The sequence below is a fragment of the Anomalospiza imberbis genome, chromosome 4 (genome assembly GCF_031753505.1).
Source record: "Anomalospiza imberbis isolate Cuckoo-Finch-1a 21T00152 chromosome 4, ASM3175350v1, whole genome shotgun sequence".
NCBI classification, from domain to species: Eukaryota; Metazoa; Chordata; class Aves; order Passeriformes; family Viduidae; genus Anomalospiza; species Anomalospiza imberbis.
In genome coordinates this window covers 68,188,976-68,202,173 of record NC_089684.1, presented here as the reverse complement: position 1 = coordinate 68,202,173, position 13,198 = coordinate 68,188,976, and the positions used below count along the sequence as shown (strand labels likewise).

The 13,198-nt window shown below is 41.6% G+C and overlaps 1 long non-coding RNA gene across 1 annotated transcript; it reads left to right on the top strand.

Annotated features, from left to right (window-relative positions):
• The first annotated feature begins 2,688 nt into the window (after positions 1–2,688).
• LOC137473201 (uncharacterized) lies at positions 2,689–7,978 on the top strand. The gene is made up of 2 exons (XR_010998641.1): positions 2,689–4,003; positions 7,748–7,978. It is a non-coding gene; the product is annotated as an uncharacterized lncRNA (long non-coding RNA).
• Positions 7,979–13,198: the final 5,220 nt, after the last annotated feature.

The window sequence follows — 13,198 nt, the reverse complement described above, 5'->3', positions numbered from 1 at the left end:
CCGGCTGCTGCTGAGCGGCCCCTCCGACATGCAGCTCTGTGCTGTGCTGGTGTTTGCCGTGGAGCAGGGCAGCCCAGGCACCTTCCTGATCCTTCAGTGAGAGCTGGCAGCGTCCCCAGGCGCTGCTTTGGGCTGGGGCTGGGTGGGGAATTGGGAGTAGACACAGACAGACAGCTGACCTCAACTGCCCAAAGGGATCTGCCAGACAACAGAACATTGAGCTCCTAAACCTGTGCTGACTGGGCCTGATCCCTTGGTTATCCCATATGTGCTGTGGAATCACACTCAAGATGATCTGTTCCATAACCTTGCTGGGCACCAAGGTCAGGCTGACAGGCCTGGAGTTCCCTGGATTCTTCATCCAGCCCTTGTGGATGGGCCTCACACTGGCAGCTCCAGTTCTGGGACCTCCCCAGTTAGCCAGGACTGATGATGAATGCTGGAGAGGGGTTTGGTGAGCTCTTCTGCCTCCACCTGGATTTCAGGGGTTCCATTCTGCTCCACATCCCTGTCTACCAGGTTAGGGCCAGTTGCCCTGGGGATAACTGGTCTTACTGTTAAGGACTGAGGCAAAGAAGGTGTAAAGTACCTCAGCCTTTTCTCTCTTTGGTGACTGTGTTTTCCCCTGGGTCCTGGGTCCAGTAAAGAACAGAGCTTTTCCTTGGCCCTCCTTTTGCCATTAATGTATTTATAAAACCACTTTTTATTATTCTTTACACAAGTGGCCAAATTAAGTTCTAACTGAGCTTTTGCCGCTCTGATTTTCTTTCTACCTGACCTAAAAACATCCATAAATACTTCCTGAGCTGCTTGCCTCTTTTTCCAGAGGTGGTTCCCCTGGTGGGCTCACCAGCTATGCCAGGAAGTGAAGTTCTCATCCACACACTCCAGGGCCCTCCCAGGCCGCCCCTGCTGTGTTGGGTTTCCAGCAGACACCCGACATGTCCCTCCTTCTTCCTTCTTTCTCCCTCTTTATGAACTGATCCTGATGGAATGCAGTATGGAATATCCCTTTGAGGTGCCCTAACCCTAACCTTGGGGTCAGCTGTGCTGTCTGTGTCTACTCCCAACTACCCAAGTACCCTCTTGTCGTTCCAGCCCCAGCCAGAAATTAAGCACCACACAGCCCTTGCTCAACACCCTTCTCTTCCCCTCCACCCTGGTGGAGTGGGGAGGAGAATCAAAAGTACAACTTACAGGTTTAGAGAAGTTTAACATTTAATCATTTAGAGAAGCTTGGCAACTGAAAACAGTCAAATATTGTAATAGTGGTAAATGATAATAATAGTATTGATAATATAGCTGAAAAGAAAATAAAAACCCAAACATGTGATGCACAATACAAGTGCTCACTACCTACTGATCAACAATGCCAGAGCTGTTTTTCTGAACCCAGCTCAGGCCCTGTTCCAGATAACTCTCCCAGTTTATATACTGGGCATGCCATTCTCTGGTGTGGAATATTCTTCTGGCCAGTTCGGGTCACCTGTCCTGGCTGTGCTTTTGTTTATCCACCTGTCCTGCCATTTTGTTTATCCACATTCTCATTAGTAGAGAATAAGACCAAGAAAACCCCAAGAAAACCCAATGCCTTATCAAAAAAACCTCGATCATTTTTCCAAATGGAAAATGGAAAGCCTGGAAACCCAGGCTTTCAGGATTATGTGCTGTGTCATTATTTAGAAAAAGCTCATTGCATTAAGAAGCAGCCATTACTTTTACAAAGACAGAGACACTGTTTTGTTAGAATAAAAAAAACCCAAGAAGGCCTTATCACAAAGCAGCATGAACTGCATGTGAAAATAAAGTTTTTAGTTCAAAGTGATATTTCTCTGGCTCCTGTTTCCACCAGCAGCCATCTCACTGAGGTCTGACAGGTGTTTGCACGGTTGCCAAGCCCCTGGGTTAATTCAGTGTATGAGGAACAGTGGGATTAAATTATTTCTGTAAGTGAAATTCTGAAAAATTAATTGGAAAGGTAAATCATAGAACTGTTAAGGAACCTTCCCTGCCGTACCATCCAGGGGCCACCCTAGCAGTTACACCCACACCATGTACACCAGCAGCTCCAGGGCCTGGCTTTGGTCTCTGCACACACCCCACACTCATGTGGTCAAATCAGGTTTCCTTATCAGCTCAACCCCAGATTTCCCACAACAGAGTCAGAGAAGTATAGATCCTACACATTTAATCTTGGTGCAATAACAGAACAACTTGAGCTGGGTGTCTCCAGGGAGTGAACCAAGGAAGCCCTGGGCTTTTATCCCCTCACAGACTTAGTGTGGGGAAAGTCTGGAGCCCTTGGGTCCCTTTCCTGGGCCACAGGCCCTTGTGCCCTTTGTTATGCCAAGGACCAGCAGTTCATGAGCTTTTGCCTGGGTCTTCTGACACCCAGAGCTCCACCTGCAGCTGTAACTGCAGCTGCACCCTGACTACCTGCACTGAATGTACTCTGCAACAGAATCACAGACTGGTTTGGGTTGGAAGGGCCTTTAAAGGCCATCTTGTTCCTGCCATGGGCATGGACACCTTCTACTAGACCAGGTTACTCAGAGTCCCATCCAGTCTGGCCTTGAACACTTTCACATATGGAGCATCCACATGTGATGGGTAACCTCTGGGCAACCTGTGCCAGGGCTTCCCCATCCTCTCAGTAAATAACTTTTTCCTAGTATCCAATCTAATTTGAAACCATTGTCCTTTGTCCTGTCACTACAGGCTCTAGCAAATACTCTTTCCCCATCTTTCCTGTAAGTGCCCACACTCCTGGACCAACCAGACACCTTCTACCTGTTGTGACTCTCTATTTCCACTTGCCCTGTTCATCTCTTCATCATCCTTAACTATCCTCAGCCCCCCACCCACCCTCTTCCTAGCCACATAATTTTATCTTTAAACCATTTGTTCTGCCTCTAGCACCTGTCAGACCTTTTACTGAATTAATGTAACTCACTGAAAAGGCAGAAAAATAGCCCGTAATTCACTGAGCTTGTTTTCCTCCCTTTCACTGAGGTATATTACCTCAGAAAAGTCTCTTCAGAACATACAGGGTGAGCAGTGGGAGAGCAGATGAGAGGGGACAGCAAAGAAGAGAGTGTGCAGGAAGATATTGCCTTCTGGAAAAGAAAGGACAGCTTATTAATTTGTCTCACCATGTCTTGGGAAGCCATGTCCTTAGATTCAATTTGTTCTTGACAATACAAGGAAAGCAGCAGAAGTGCAGAGCCAGGAACAGCAGAGGGGAGAACAGACTCACTGTTCATGTTGGCCTATGTTTTACAAAACACCACTCTCAGAGGTAGAAAAATGGTTGGGCAGAGTGAAACATCTCTCATTTGTCATATCAAAGTTTGCTGTACAGTCTTTCTTGTTGCCCAAATTTCACAAGTCTCTGAACATGCTGCCACTCTTTTTTTGGTTGGCTTCTTGACTGAACTTCTCTTTGGCCCAGATACTCCAGGAACTTCTTGCTTATAGCCAAGCAAGGCTAATGACAACATTTTCCTGCTTCATTCCACCTACAGATGTAGGCTTCAGTCTCTATATTTGATTTTAGCCCTGTCCTAGACAGTGAGCCCATTTACACCCCCCCAGGCTTAAGTCTCCCCAGCAATCAGATGTTCAGCAGCTCTGTATGGGTCCCTAGTGGATTCTAAGGTGGCATTCTTGGCAGCTGGCATATTGCCTCGATCCAGATACCCCAGCTGTATATTAGACTCAAATTTCTCTGGGATCCAGCCACCAGAGGAACAGGAACCCACAATTAGTGAGCAGAGTTAATCTTTCTGTGCCCTATGTGCAAATTAGAAGCTGTGTCCTAGAATCACAGAATCCTGGGGACATCAAACCTCCCCTAACAATGTAGGCAATTGTTTCACAGAGTCACAGAATTACACAGTCATAAAATCTTAGAATCATAGAATATTTTGGGCTGGAAGGAACCTCAAAGATCATCTAGTTCCAGCCTATCTCTCATTGGTAGGAACACCTTCCCCTAGACCAGGTGGCTCATATTTCTTGTATTTTTTTCCTTCCACAGAAAATGTTGTCTATCTTTTCCTGCTCAGTTTTCCTGGCACTCTTTTTGTCTTTTTTTTTTTTTAATGGCACTTTACTATTACTCTGTTCCCCCTTGAAGTGCTTCATAATAGGTTCTTAGAGCTCTTCACTGGAAGAGATATCAGACTGCAGCTTTTTGTTCTTTAAAACTGACTAAAAACCTGCAACTCAGTCCAAGACAGGTAAATATTCTACAGGAGAGTAAGTTTCCCAGTATTTTGACTCACACAGAGATGATATGACATGCTGTATTTTGAAGAAAGCCTTTTTTCCCCTCCTGCTGTGATATAAGAAGCAGTTTTGTGAATCTCGTTGCTTACACTGGAAAGATCAGGGCAGAGACAAAAGTGAAGCAGCAAGTTCCCTGGCTGCAGCTTCAGTCCTCTGGTAAACTGAGTTTTCAACTAAAAATAAGTGTGGTATATTGAACTAGAAGGACTCTGTGAAGAAAGCTTGAAATTACTATTCTCACCTCTTCTGCTAGGTGTTTACTGCTGAGGAGAGAGTTTCTCATGTGAGATCATCACCATGGTAGTTATAACAACCTGGTCAGCAGAGACTGGGAGGTCAATACTTAAAAAGAGCCCATTCTTTTTCTGTAGTATCTGCTGTGTAACTGCTTTCAAGTTTGCCCCTCAAAGAATGTGCAGTGGCAGCCCAGAAAGCCAAATGTGTCCTGATTTACATCCACAGTAGGGTGGGCAGGTCAAGGGAGCGGATTCTGCCTCTCTGCTCTGCTCAGGTGAAACCCCACCTGCAGAGCTGGGTCCACATCTGGGCCTCCAACATAAGAAGGTTGTGGAGCTGTTGGAGCGAGTCCAGAGGAGGCCACAGAGGTGCTGAGACGTTCTGGAGTCAGGCTGAGAGAGCTTTGAATGTTCAGCCCGGAGAGGAGAAGGCTCCAGGAGACCATCCAGCACCTTCCAGTGCCAAAAGGAGCTACAAGAGAGCTGGAGAGGGACTTTGGGCAAGGCCATGGAGTGACAGGACAGGAGGGAATGGCTTTACACTGACAGAGGGCAGGATTAGATCAGAGATTAAGAATAAATTCTTCACTGTGAGGGTGGGGAGGCACTAGGACAAGATGTCCAAAGCTGTGTCTTCCCCATTGCTGGCAGTGTCCAAGGCCAGGTTGGATGGGGTTCTGAGCAACCTGGGATAGTGGAAGGTGTCCCTGCCCACGGTAGGAGGTTAGAATGAGATGGAATTTAAAGTCCCTTCAACACAAACCCGTCTGTGATTCTGTGAGGTTCTGTTTCTATGTGTTTATGATTCTGTGTGTTTAGGATTCCATTATTTTATGATTCCATGATTCTCTGATATAGTTTCTCATATTCTTTAGGGAAGTTTGATCTTCCCAGAAATCCCTTCCAGATTTGCAAATCTCCCGTGCCAGTAAAAAAATTGGTTATAATGTATTTTTTGTAAAAATGAAGCTGTGGGAAAGCTGTGCACTTCTGCCTTCACATAACAAGCACAACAAGGAGCCTGATATTTTCTGTCTCACTTTGCACCAAAGTTGCTTTAAGTGTCCTCGTTAAGTTTGATCTTGGCTTAGTCAGCTGTAGGCCCACAAAAAAATACACACACAAAAAAAAAAAAAAAAAGGGAGCAGAAGGGGTGAAGGAAAGCAAATCCTTATGCCAAACTAGTCTTCTCAAAATTTGCACAAGCATTAATCAGCACATTGCTGCAAAACAGAACAAATAAGAGCATCATGTTCTTTTGAAAGACCAGTTTAAAGGGTTTTGAACTGACTCAGACAAACACATCCCTCAGAGACATCTTTGATTTCCACATTGTTCTCTTCATCACTCAGTGTGTTCCCAGAATGAGAACTTTCACTGTTTGTCTTATTTTTCTTACTGGGCACGGTACTTAGGCAGAAAATCTGTCAGAAAGGAATAGCTGCATATAAATGTTATTCTAAGTATGGTTTCTGATACTATAGCTCAGCATGTTTGGAATATTGATCACAGCACTTAAATTTGCAATTGAAATGATAATTTCTTTTTTCCACTGATTCTTTGACTAATGTTATGCAAAATACAGCCTAGGATTGACATAAGGGCAATAAAAACTGCACAGAAAAATCCGTACCGAGCTAATTGTTAAACATATGGTCACATGCCGTGGAAGGGGGCAGGCAATATGAACAAGGAGTGAACAGGGACATTGAGTATCTTCATAAAGATGGAGCTTTCACCACTGCTGCTACTTGAATTTTCATTCTTTTCTTCTCTCCTTAATTTCCCCAGAAACTTTCCTTTTTTCCCAAGTTAGAGAGGCATTTACATTCTCTCACAGTGGTGCAGGGAACTGCTGGCTCCAACACAGAGAAAACTAGGGTAAAAGGAATTAGAAGTGCAACCCTTGAGATTTGGGAATATAAGTTTTATGGTATGTCAACAAAAATACAGATGTTAAATTCAAGGAGATCACATGCAATAACAGCAGGGTCAGTGGTGTGATATGATCACCATGAAATCTTTGCCCTTATAGCTGGTGAAAAGTTGAATTTATCCATGATTTTTTCAGTCTAAGAAGTTTAACTGGAAGGTTTTCTTTGTTTCTTCTTTCTTTATTTTCTTTCTCTACAAATTTAGTCATTTTAGTCTCTTGCCAAGAGAAGTCGTGGCTGCCCCTGGATCCCTGGAAGGGTTCCTGGCCAGGTGGCAGGGGTTTGGAGCAGCCTGGTTTTGTGAAGGGGGTCCCTGCCATGGCAGAGGAGTGGAACAATATGGTCTCTCAGGCCCCTTCTAACCCCAACTGTTCCATGATTTCTATGATTCTGTGATCCTGGGTGCACATGAAAACTCACCTATTTCTATTTAGCATAAATCAAACTCACAGTCAGTGCAGCCTATTTTTCACTTCTACATTTCCCAGCATGTTCTTGGTCCCTGTTTGCCCTAATGTATAAAAGCACCACTTTCTGACTCGAGTGCTTATTCAGAGATGAAGTGCATTGGTGATCGATGTGCTCCAGTCTTCTGCAGTCAATACCTGAGCTGTGGGTCACTCTATCAGAACCTTTTCATCATTCTTCATGAAATGAATTTTTCTCAGCTTGCCTTCTCCATCCTACTCCTCAGTTTCTTTATTGCATCATTAACCAAATCGTATTCATTTACTGCACTGATGCCCCACACCAGTGTTTTAGTTCCTCTCACAACTGCTTATCTCTGTCCCATTATTTTGTCTCTTTAATAAATTATTTCAGAGCATACATTAATTATTTCTTTCCATAGCAGGTAAAAAAGGATATTTTAAATACTCTTCACTGAAAAGATAGATATGATTTTTCATTTTTGTTTTCCTCCATTTCCTTAAAAAAAGAAAACAAACCTTTACAAATGACAAATAGGTACAATGAGTTCCTTATATAGCAGAAAAGAAAAAAAAAACTTCAAAATCACTTTTGAAAGCCTGTCATGTTTTGCTAGTGATTAATATAGTACTATAAATACCTGAAAATTAATTGATATTGCTAATTTTTAGGACAATAAGGTATCTAATATTTTCCAATATTTTTTTAGTAACAGGAGGCCTCATTATATTATTTAGGTTATTACAGCAAGCACTGCAAATGCATTTAGTCATTATTGATGTTCCACTCATACCTGTCAAAGGACTAGAATTTCATTACTCCCCTCATTTTTCCTAACTACCTTAATCTTTTCTTTAGCTCCATTATTTCCCCAGGTGACCTCACTCTGGGAAACATCAACGAACATGAGAACAATAGAAAATTGATCACCTACAATTTTTTCTTGATCCTCTGTTTTGTCAACACCATCTCTTCCCACTGAGAGAAATAATTATCAGCCTGGTGTAGCAGGAGGCCTGGTTGAAGCTGGAAATATGAATAAGTGGTAGAAGGAAGCACCAATAAAGTAAATAACTGCCTGAACTTGAATCATTCCCTGTTGACTAAGTTTTTATCTTGGATAAAAATCTACTGATGGAAACCAACTTCTAGCTGCCAGGTCTGTCAGGATGATAACATGGGATAGAGTGCAATAATCTAATGATTTAAATTTAGCTTGCTGAAGCCAAAACCATCTGGTACAAAGGACACTTTGGCAGATTGAGTACAGTGAGAATACTGTTCTTCTTGCTGTTATGGTCTGATAACAAAGGAAAAATACACAACCAAAGCCATTAAAAAATCATTTGCAGTCAATCTCCCAACCAAGTTTGAATAATAAGAGGCAGAGCGCTAATTATAATTGTATGGAGTTTCCCAGCAGAGACATTGCAAACCAATTGCCACTTGTCTGCTCTCAAGTATTTTCTGTAAATGCATTCATTTGTGGCATCTTTTCATTTATGTGACAATATTATTACATTTTGTTTTCCCTGGCAATTGTTTTATTGCCATCTGGGAGTCATTAGTGAAACACTTTAGAGAAAGTAAGGACATCTTTGAATATGCCCCTGATTTTAGGTCTGGGTTGAAATGGACTCTTAATAAAATAAAATTGTGCATTTTGGGAAGATAGACAATCTTAAGATGCTCATTTCATAGGTAGGACTGGAACACAAAATGAGACAAGACTGCACACACAATACAAAGGTATTAAAACTGGAAGCAATATTCCATTTTCATCCTCAACAGGGATATTTTAAAAGGTAAATTTGTTTATTTCAGAATTATCTCTTTATAGAACTGAGGATTTTTCATGGCTGTTTTTGTGGACAGCTGGGGCAGGCTGCTTTACCAAAACCACTCCAAAGACATTTTTCTGTCTGTCTGATTTCCCAAAAAATAGTCCCCAACATGGGCAGAATGCTTTTCATTCCTCCTTCTGCAAGATGTGACTTTACACTTATATTAAAACTAATTTTCTCTGAACAGGTACCTCTTATGAAGTGACTGCAGGCTATGTCACTTTGTCATCCACAAAATTCATATTTATTATCAAATCACTGATGAAAAAGCTTGAACTCTGCCAGACTAATAACCATTCTTCATAAAAAATACCAGATGAGCACTCCAAAAATGCCACTTCTTATTTAGTTAATCAGTTGGCAAACATGAGCTCCATCAAGATTTTCCAGTGCTAAGGAGGACATGGGAGTGCAGAGTCTGAACCACAGAATCACAGAACTGTTATGGTTGAGAAAGACCTCTAAGATCATCAGGGTGAACCCTTAACCCAGCACCACTGTGTTCAATGTCCCCAAGTGCCACATGCACATGTTTTTTGAACACTCCCAGGGATGGTGACTCTATCACTACCCTATGTAGGCAGTTCCCATTCTTGGCAACACTTTCAGTGAAGAATTTTTTTCTAATACCCAATCTAAAATCTCTGATGTAATTTGAGGCCATTTTCTCAAATACTTGTTCTGATGCCCTCAGATTCTACAGTGTCTCAGCTCTTCACTTTGTTTGTTGCATTGTTGTTTGTTGCATTCTTTCTCAACAACACTTTAAGGATGTGATAAGTCTGGAAGCTGGAAAGCTGCTACCATCCAACAACCCCAGAGTCAACACAGATGTGAGCAGCAGAGAATGTGAAGGGAATGAGACAGAAAAAGGAAAAAGGAGTAGGATATGGTTAAAGGGAGAAACAAGGGGTTAAAAAAAAAACAGGAATAGAAAAAGTAAAAGATCATTTGTCATGATCATACCTGGCAATAGGCATGGCAGTCCTTCCTGAGGATGATCTTGTTCTTCATCTTGCACTAAGTCTCTCTCATCCCCTCATTCTCCAGCAAAGAGAATTCACAAGATTGTTGGGATGATCTGGGGGTTCAGAGTTCATTTATCTGTTACCTCCAGCCTACAGGTATGTCCTGCACCCTGACAGCTCTGGTTCATGCCAGCCACTTGGCTGAGATGATTAACCCCACTGAAAGCAACTCATAAGCCTCAAGTTATTTATTCACACCATGTTCTGCAGATTGGGCTTTGAAGTGGAGGATGGATCTGATGAACAAACCACCTGTCAGCTCCCTAACCTGCCCTTTCAAATATTTTACTGTCTCCACAGGAGATTTTAAATCAAAATAATGAACATATGAATGGAAAACAAGAAAAAACAGTAAGCCAAATCCCTCCTGCTGCAAACTCTTCTGCATTAACAATTTAATCTTATTTTTGGAATATATCTCAGGAAAGAATGAAAGAACAGAGCCTCAAGGTAATGTCAGCCTGGTTAGAATTATGCAGATAATAGCATAAATGAAGTAAAATAAACTGTACAATAATGAAGCTGAAAGGTCATCCATACTCCACATCCCACAGAACTTGGTGCCTCCCATTAGCAGCCAACACTGCTCAGTATCTGTGTACGGATGGGTGAGAGATGAAAGCAAAAACCAAAATGCTATACTGCTTTGCCATTGTTTTAGAAAAATAGTTGACTTGAGTATTGTCAGAAAAAAATAACAAGCTGCATAAAGGCATCACAGAGACCATATGGTTTGCAGATAAGATTTTCTTTTAGGATTACAGTCAAGCATGTGTTACCTTATGGCACAGTAATACAGGGAAATAAATGATTGTATATTCTGCATTTCTGTATGGATTTCTACAATAAGAATTAACTTTGCTGCACTCTTTACCTTTTTCTAAAAAAATAAATAAATTACCTAATTTCCAGGCATGAATAAACAAACAACTTTTATATATTTGGAGGTAGTTAAAAAAGGATAAATTAGGCCCTCCAATTATAGTGATGCAAACATTTTCTTCATTTGATGAATTTACAAGGATACAAAATACCTGTGTGAACAAATAAACATTGCCTGTATTCAATTAAACCATTGCTTCCTTCATGCTTTAATTACATAATTAATGTGATAAATTAAACTGTTTCTCAGTGAAGCATCCAGACTAAGCTTAGAATTTATATTAGTGTACTTTGCTATATGTGCACAAAAACTAATTTGGTTCATGACATTATCTCTGAATTATTTCCCTGCTTTCATTTCCACTTTAAATGAACAAAAAATATAATAGACCCTAGAACCAAAGTTTCACATTGCTGTACTTTGCAACAGTGGAACATGCGGAAGAGTAGAGATGTTTTTATCATACATGGCCAATATATTTGCCCCATAAATCTTGGGCTAATGCTCAGAGGAGATCAGAATAAGATGTCCTAACAGTGCTGAATCCTATCTTTTTTCCATACATGGCTCCATTTAGCAAAACTCAATGAAGTGTCCTTCAACAAGGGCACCAAAATGGTTTGCCTGCAGGATTCTTTCCTGTGTACCTCAGCACACAATGTGCTCTAGGATTTTTCTATGCTTATTTCAATGCCATTCACTTAAACTGCTCAACCCCCTTCTTCAGGAGGCTATGGAGAACCTAATTAAGAGAGGCAGATTCATGCAAGAAAGCTTCATTAAGAACCAAGCTGCAGATTGCTGAAAGCTGGGAGGGTGCACAAAAGAAATGCTGTTGTGTGCTCCCTTTTCTCCTGTAATCTGCCCCAGATTTCTGTGTCTAAGGCTGTCAGAGAGGTCGCTGCTCCCAGCTGGGACATGGGTACATTCTCAGCTCCAGCAGAGAGAGAATTACAGCCTGTCTCACAGGGCAGATACATTATTTAACACAACAAGAACAGGCTTTGGGCAACAAAAATCAATCACAAGCATCTGAAGGATTATCCTATTCGATTGAAAGTCTCCTCAGACAGAGAGCAGGTCTCTCCTTGGGCTTCAGGACTTCAGCAAACGTAAAGCTGCTACTTTATTTAGGGACTTTATTGCTGGTACGAACAGAGACTGTTAGACATCCTTCTGGAAACTCACTCTCTGTAATTTTCTATTTCCCTGCTCAACAATAAGGTGCTATTTGTAGTATGTGCTAAATGTAGAGAATCACAAAATCATTTGAGTTGGAAGAGACCTTTAAGATCTTTTGCCATAGCTGGCCAAAAGCTGAGACCATCCAACCATTCAAAAGGACTTGGCGTGAGAATGGACTGCAGGGAAGCTCACAGGGTTCCAGGCACAAATCAACACCTCTGTTGATATCTTTGGTTCTACAGGATCTCATAACCTCACACATCATGTGGCTTTGTCAATGTGCAGAGGTGGTAACTAAGACTAAGCCTAAAGAACCATAGACACCTATACTCTCCTTCTCAGAAATTGGGGATTAGTGAGAAACACTTGAAATAAAATTCTGGTAAAAACACCACTAAGATGAAGGATGTGCTCTCCTTGTCACAATTATGCATCACACTTGTCCATCCCACATTTCCTGACATTTAATAGCATAGAGGAAAATCCTGTTGAGGACAAGGTGGAGCTGGGCAGGGGGCAGGTTTGACAGTTGGATGCTGGCAGCGCAGGTACGGCAGCAAAAAAGGGGTAGGGGTGAATAAAGCTGTCCATGAGAAGGCCACAGGATCATTCACACTCCTGGAGCACCATCTGTTGATCCTACCCACCCAATTAAATGGCCACCTTATGCCTTGTCTCTCAGGCGTTAGATAAGAAGTCACCATTGATGGTATCTCAGAAGGAAACACCATCCCAGACGTTCATTAAAACTAACCAAATTATCAGTTATTTTTAATTATATTTGAAAATGGAGTAATTCATTAAAAGGCTGAACATTGCACATAATAACTGCAGGAGGGCTCTTCCTTCTCACCTCATCCCAGGAAGATGGGACAATACAAGTGTTTTTTCTGTTAATAAAACTGATCCCATATGAAATCTGGAATGAAAAGCATGTGGTGAGGTTTTATAAGCTTTTACTGGCTCTTTGGTACATTTGATTAAATCAATGCAATCTGTATTAAAACCAAGAAGTTTTTGCCATACAAAACCAACTAAAACATCAGAGGCAACGTTTCAACAACTTGAAATGAATTCTTACCTTTCTACAAAAAAATGTGGAAAAGAAATACAGGGGAAGTGAGAATCAAACAACCTTTACAAAAACCAATGCTGCGGAATCTTTCAAGACATTGAAGTCTCAGTTCCTCTGAAGCTGAGTGCACTTTAAGGACAGTTGGTGGATTACACATTGTACATTTGTAGGTAGGGCAACTTCTCAGGAGAAAAATTTCCATTGGTAAGGAGAGTTAAGAGATGGGTAACAGCCTTCCCGTGTTTTCAGGAAATTTAGAAGTTAAAGGGCAAATCACAAACAGCTTTTAGAGAA